The sequence below is a fragment of the Watersipora subatra genome, chromosome 4 (genome assembly GCF_963576615.1).
Source record: "Watersipora subatra chromosome 4, tzWatSuba1.1, whole genome shotgun sequence".
Lineage (NCBI taxonomy): Eukaryota > Metazoa > Bryozoa > Gymnolaemata > Cheilostomatida > Watersiporidae > Watersipora > Watersipora subatra.
Genome location: NC_088711.1, coordinates 55,110,906 through 55,118,693, shown reverse-complemented (window position 1 = coordinate 55,118,693; position 7,788 = coordinate 55,110,906).

The following is a 7,788-nucleotide window of genomic DNA, read 5'->3' as shown; positions in this document are numbered from 1 at the left end:
AAAACATACATGATAATAATTGAAAACTACCGTATGATGGAACAATCTTCTGCCAACACAATCTGTTTGAACTATTATAGCAATAACAAGTAACAGTTGTTAGCGGAGAACATTGGCTAAGAAAACATTTCAGGGGTTGATGTAGATCTGGCCATCCATAGGAGCTTATTTGAGAATTGAACAATGAACCACAGTTTGAATGCCAGGAGTTCTAATTGAACAGGCAACGGCTGTCTAAAAAGATGATGAAACTTATGAAAGGTTGGGAAGTTAAAAAGGAGCCTAGCTTAATCATTCTCCAAGTTTGTGATGACAGCTCACACCTAAAAAACAGAAGAACATTGTTTGGTTTAATCCAAACTTGTAAATACTAATGATTGGATCCGATAAGCGCCCCTAGCCCATATAGGTTGCTGTTTTTTTCGGTTTGGCTAACAGCTGAAGCCAAATAAGTAACTAATGTATTATTATTATTGTACCAGAAAATTTGGCCAATATCTTATTATTGGGTTATATAACATCTATAATAGATATTATATAACTCAATTATAAGATATTGGCCAAATTTTATGGCAAAAATTTCATTAAGAGTTGAAAAACATGTTTTCTTGAGTTGTTTGTGATAGATAGCCAAACTACTTAATTGCAACGCAAATAAATGACATTTTGTGCATTTCAAAAGCATAGTAGCAAGAGCTAATGCTTTCACTTCTACATATACAGTTAGGTAGTTGGTATAAAGAATCAATTTGGGAGTGGCTACCGGTTTCTGTCTAGATTGCGTAATAGCGAATGTGCTGAGGTTCTACCGTTCTGCTATGTCATACTCTGAACGTTTGCTGAGCCCTATAGTTTGTTGTTGATCTGTATTTCATTTTCATAACAATAATTTTATGAACCTATAAATCTGGAATATTTGATATAAAAAAATTTCATAAAAGGCTTTTATAAATAGACTTGGAAACAATATTTCAGTTTGTTTTTATAACTTTTTTGTGCATTGATAAAGCGATGTAAAGTACAATCACTACAAAGCTAAAACAATCCTCCTCAATATTTCTTACTCTTACAAAAATACTACTTTCACTACCATCAGAGTCAGTGCTGCTATTTTTTGTCGGTTTAATGAAAAAAAAGTAAATCTGAATTAGCTATAATATCATCAACATAAGTAATTATCTGTTGTCTAATGTAAGTTATGCATTTTGGTCTACTAAAAATCACTAAATGCCTCTCATCTTCAGCTCTGTTGTGATACTCTCCTTTACTGTTAAAGCATACGTAGCTCACTGACTCCAGCAAAACAATGCTACTAGCATAACTCATCAACGACAAAAACAGATACAAAAACCACAGCATAGTTGCTTTATAATAGCATACCATAACATACCTTAGGCAAGACTAACTAATGACGAAAAACATCATGAATACTTTAACAGATGATTGAATGTGAGCCAGTGCTAAAACTAATATTAATGACATATTTAATGACAGACTTAATCCTACTCTGCTTATGATAGGTAATCCAATTCACATGTATCTCGGAAGGTTCTTACATAAAACTTACACAATAATGTTGTTTTTTTCGGTTGGAAATTTCCAAACAAAAATTTAAAATTACCTTGTGATTCAATGCTAATGTTATACAACAAATTTTGGACGACATTGTCAATACCATAAAAGTCCTAAATATCATTGGTTATGTTGTCAACGGATAATAAAATCAGGCTACTACGCAATTACTGGGAAGTTCGCGAAAATGCGCAGTCGACCATATATTTCACATAAATGAGCATACGGCAGTGAAAGCGTATACGACACTGTATATTGTTAGTCATATGTATATTTAGTGATCAAATCTTACGAAAACCACAAACATGAGTGTACCAGGACCTTTGAAATTGAAATTGAAAATTGAAAATTGAAATCCATTGAAAACTACCAACTAAAAATGTATAATGGTAAAAATTAGATTTAAAAAAAACAAAACACCAAAGGTAATATCAATTAGCTACCTATAGGAAGTGCAACTTTGGCTTTTCCAATCGTTGAAAGAATATACAGTAGGCCTACATTACGAGCTCCTGCAGCATAAATAATATTTTCCAGTGAAGTTTACAATATATTGATTGTACAATATAAGAACAGTAAAATACATGTGAATTGCACAACCCATTCAAATACCTTTCCAAACTGACCTTTCGGGCATACAAAGAGGAAAAACTTTACGTAATTTTTTTTAAATATGTGGGGAGTACTGTAACTGCAGTAATATTAGGGTGCATTGACAACTTTTCTCTGTTTTTGATCAACCTCATTTGTTTTTTACCATTTTTCAGTACTTCCACAATAACTTGGGGAGCGTACATCTTTGACGTTCATTTACAACGTTTTACTAATTTTTCTAAACAGCAATGTATAATCTGCAAAGGAAAACTAATAACAAATATTTTATGTCTACAAGGAAACAAAACAACAAAATATTTTACAAAAGCTGTTCTGCCTGCTCATCACCTATCTGTATTCAGAGGTCAAGGTTAGGAAAAAATAGAACTAGTGATGATACTCCCACTCGTTACATTCACATTGGTGGACTTACGCTGTAACACCTGCGCCAATCAATCGCCTATATATTTATGAACATTGCACAATTACCCTATTCTCTGTTTTGTCGGTACATCTGGCAATCTGTCACAACCAACTAAATTGCTACAAAAATTATATACATAATATGTATAATGCTATATTCACATAGTCTTCTCTCTTACATGTGAAGCAATCAATATAAACTAACGTTTAAATCGAAGTTGAGAACTTACTCGACTTAGCATGTAATATGGAATTTTTTTGGTAGTCGGAAGCAAAAACTTTACAGAAATGTATGTCGTCTAGACTTTAGTTCTAAGAGGTATAGGCCTACGTTATAGGAGCGTTTACTGTATATGGTAAGAGTGATGGGAGTGATAAGAATGGCTTAGCCTTGTGGTTAGTCACTCTTGTTAGTAGACTTGCGGTCTGAATGTCATGAGTCCAATATACTGCAAGGCGATTTTCTCATTGCTAAAGCTTTATCGCTATAATTTGGTGAATTAATGACAGACAGACAAACATTGAGATTTGTGTATATATATATATATATATATATATATATATATATATATATCTGGATTTAACCCTGCATTTATTTATTCTAGCTTGTTCAAACTGCCATTGTGTTATCTTAAAAATTCTAGCAGCAAGGCCAAACGGCTAACATAAATAACATACAAGCTAGGGCCCAGACAGTTCTATTTTCCAAACAGCTTTCTGTAAACTGCATCATCTGATTTGCTCTAAGGTCAGCATATAGCATGCATGCATATATCGTAACAAAAATAGGTATTTTTAATGTTTTATGTTTGAATGTACATGTTGGTTCTAGTAAGTGTTACAGAGCAGGCTTTATTATTCACAAGTGTGTTCTACCACTCTTTAACTAGCTCTGCCTTACAAACCTGGCCCTTCAGGCTGAGAGCCACATAATGCGTATATAACGAGTATGTGATAATATTGCAAAATACTAGATAAGCAGCTGTAATAACATTGGCCTTGCTTTGACTGCAGCAGCCGTAAATAACATCTCTGTCACATCTAGAAATACTGTGACGATTAATGTTAGTCTTGCTTCATAAATAGGTGTATTTATTGGCCCGCAGGATAAACCCGGCAATCAGCTGAAACTTGACCACTCCGACCCATATTTCTCAGTCCATTGGTCACCTGCACCTAAATTAGGCAGGGCTAAGAATAAAGGGAGTAACAGACAGAAATTCGTGCCTGTCCCAGCAACTATAGGCAATGAATTGGTACACCACAATTAGCTCTAAAGGTTAGCTCTGAGGTTGATTAGGTAACATTGTTTTATGGACTGGCTTGATGATCTGGCCAAATACAGAGCTGAATGCAAGCTGATGATACTAATTAATCTTGGCTTCACTCACATTTTCATTGCTACATCATCCAATATGACTAATGTTGAAGTATAATCAAAATAACTATATTATAGCATTTGTAGACTCCTCCCCTCCTGATACATGGAGTTTTTAAAGAAGGTGTAAACCAACGGTGAAGGCCTCAACATCGCTTCAAAATCTTATAAATCGCACCATCAAATACTTCAAAACCACTCCTGTCTCTTAAATAACCCATCTAAGAACTGTGGTAACTGAAGGCCAAAACTTCATGCTGGTTGCTTTCATGACACCAAAGCCAACCTTGCGGGTTCTCAAAAAGGGCACCTGGCTCCATAGATGTTAATTAATATTGAGATCAAGCCTTTTTACTTGTGGCTGCTACATGCCAACAGACAGCGTGTGTAATAAGAAAATTGTGATAATAATTGAATTTTCGCATCTAGTTGCGTTTTTTCAACAATTCATCTCAACAACTATTAGACATGGTCATGATAAAAAACACTCTAAAATAATTTGAGTTATGACATACTAAACTTTGAAGTATAAAGAATTTATTGTATTATAAACATTTCCAAGTTTTCCTAATATTTTTCAGATATATGGTAAAAGTGAGAATCTTTTTGTCCCCTTGTTAATAGATGTTTGTGTGAATCCCTGTTGCTATCTTCGTTCAAATTTCATTCATGGACAAATTAAAAGTATGTTGGAAACTCATTAAATAAAAATGAGACTGTAAAAATCAACCATTTCAGTTAAGCACACATGTTTTGGCTTTATTTTAAAAATTGGAGTTTTGCAAAAATATATTTGGCGTATAATTTACCAAGTTTAACTAAAAAAACCTCATAGTCTCAGATTTTGATGATTTTTTTAATATGTTGTTGCCCATATTGAAAAGCGCTTATATCCCAAATTTTGATATTCTAGGGTCATTGGTTCAGGTGCTAAGAAGATTTCAACATTGACCATTTGTAGCCCGAGTTTGAGGGCATAGCACATCTACATGTAGCTGAATTTAGACTCATATGATCTGAAGAATATACAAGTTAAATATCTAGATTTTTGTGTCTACACAAAGTTTCTATATTTACACAAACAAATAGGTTTGAAATTTTTTGGATAAATAATGGGGGAGATAACTTAAACCAAAAAGGAACGAAAATGCTATTTTAGCGACTATTCAAAAACAATTATCCCTCCTATCATATAATTTGCCTTTGTTTCTGTTATTATTTCTGAATTTCTCCATGCCTCAGCTATCCAAAATTAGTCTCATCTTCTCTGTATATGTATCAGGTCAGCGTCTGGAAGCCATACAAGAATAAGGTCTTTGTCGAATTACTGCAAAAGGAGAGGTCAAGGTCAACCTGCGGTTTCAACAGTCGCACATTTTTCTCATGTTTTACACCAATTAGCATATGCAGATTTCATTAAAACAATCAAAAGTTTGTGTTTCAGCCTGTAAAATGCTGAAAATTGAGTTACAAATGCCCTCCAAACTCCTTTAAAACTTGCCTCAATCAAATGAGGTTATTCCCCCTTGTCAAGCTTTAACTTGGCTGATTATTAGAATATTATCCTATCAAGTTCAAATATGCCGTGTAATTTTGATTTGTGATTGTGATTGTAATGAGCCTAAAATATTTTCTTAACTTACATTCCTCAATGTTATCAATTGTTGTAGCTTCAAATGCATATGCTTTGCCTGAGTTGGTGGTAGATGGCGGCGCCACAGCTAATAGAACATGCTCTTGTGGTACCCAGCAGATGTCATCTTGCTGTGGCCATGTGAAATTGTTTGTTGAGTCTTTGCACATGAATCTCACATTAACACAAACGTTCTCTCGATCATAGCCAATTGCCATCCTCTCATATACCATCGACCATCATATATACAGGCCAGATATTGTCCAGGTTGAGGTGTTAAGGTATTGCTGGTAACATGTGAGTCATCAGTCTTCCCAACTTTGTATTCTTGTAGCATACATTTTTCATCAACCAGTGGTGAAAGTTTGCAAACATCAATGGCTGTTCTACTGAGCGGCTTGAAACAGTGCTGGTTCTGAAAACCAATGACTCGTTGTGCTGCCTTGAACCTTGGTTTTGAATTCGCTACTTGTTCTGCGACTTCTTCAGTGAGTACATAAAACACCTCCACCCCAGCAATGTTTTCTCTAGCATACTTGCACAGTGGTTTAGCACTGAGCAGTCTTTCTTTTCCTGACTTAACTAACTGCTTGGAGTGACAGGTGGCCAGTCTCTTGACCACCCCGCGAATCCCATCTCACGGACCTTTTTCATGTGAGATGGCAAAGAAGCTCCAAGATGCTGTAAGATTGAAATCAAGCTCATGGTAACATAAGTTGGCAAAGTTCTTGTAATTCTTGTATTGGGCGCCAGATCCATCACTGAAATAATTCACATGAGTCACTTGAGGTAGGTTTTTGTAATGAATCTGATGAGCGTTCTCTGGAATGTATGTATACAATCTAAAATGCGTTATCCGGATTGTACGCTTTGGATTGTAATCTAAAAGTGCTGCAAAAATGGTTTGCGAAGTATTGGGTCACATAATTAGATTACGACTTGCCGATTAGACCAAACCAAAAGAAAACGGTAAAGTAGCAAGCATCTATATTTGATACGGTGTCTTCGGTAAAACCCGAAGTGTTTGTCATAAACCAGTTCTACGATAAGTTTTATATTGAGCTTTTTATTGGCCTTTCAATTCACATGAGAACATCACGTGACAAGACAATAGCCAAATATCATGTCTACGTCCAAGAAATAAATAGATTCGAATCTACGGCAGCTTTTCGTTTTTGAGCTTTTAAGAGCTTGTAATTACATTTTCACACATTTGGCACCTACACCACAACAGAGTAAGACATGGTGAATCTTTTGATACCAAATAACTGTAATGTGAATTTTGTTGCAGGTCAACCTTTAAGTCAGGAAAAGAAAGACTGCTCAGTACTGAGCATCTGTAAAAGTATGCTAGGGAAAACATTGCTGGGGTGGAGGTGTTTTATGTAGCCACTGATGAAGCCGCAGATTAAGCAGCGATTTTGGAACCAAGGTTCAAATCAACACAACGAGTCATTGGTTGTCGGGAACAGCACTGGTTCAAGCCACTCAGTAGGAAAGCCATTGAAGTTTGAAAACTTTCACCACTTGTTGAAAAAAATGTATGCTACAAAGATATAAAGTTGAGAAGACTGATGACTCACATGTTACCAGCAATACCTTAACACCTCAACCTGGACAATATCTGGCCTGTATATATGATGGTCGGTAGTATATGGGGATGGCAATTGGCTATGATCAAGAGAACAATGATGTTAATGTGAGATTCATGTGCAAAGGCTCAACAAACAATTTCACATGATCAAAGCGAGAAGACATCTGCTGGGTACCACAAGAGCGGTTATTTATTAGCAGTGGTGCCATCACCTACGACCAACTCAGGCAAAACATATGCATTTGAAGCTACAACAATTGATAACATTTAGGAATATATGTTAATAAAATAATTCAAGCTTCATTACTATCACAATCACAAACCAAAAGAAAACAGAAAATTTGATAATGAAAGGATAATAATCAGCCAAGTTAAAGCTTGACAAGCGGGATCATCTCATTTAATTAAGGCGATTTAAAAAGGTGTTTGGAGGCCATTTGAAACTCAATTTTAAGCGGTTTACAGTATGCAACACAAACTTTAGATGGTTTTAATAAAATCTGCATATGTGAATTGGTGTAAACATGAGAAAAATGTGTGACTTTGTTGAAACCACAAGTTGACCTGGACCTCTACTATTGCAGTATTTCGACT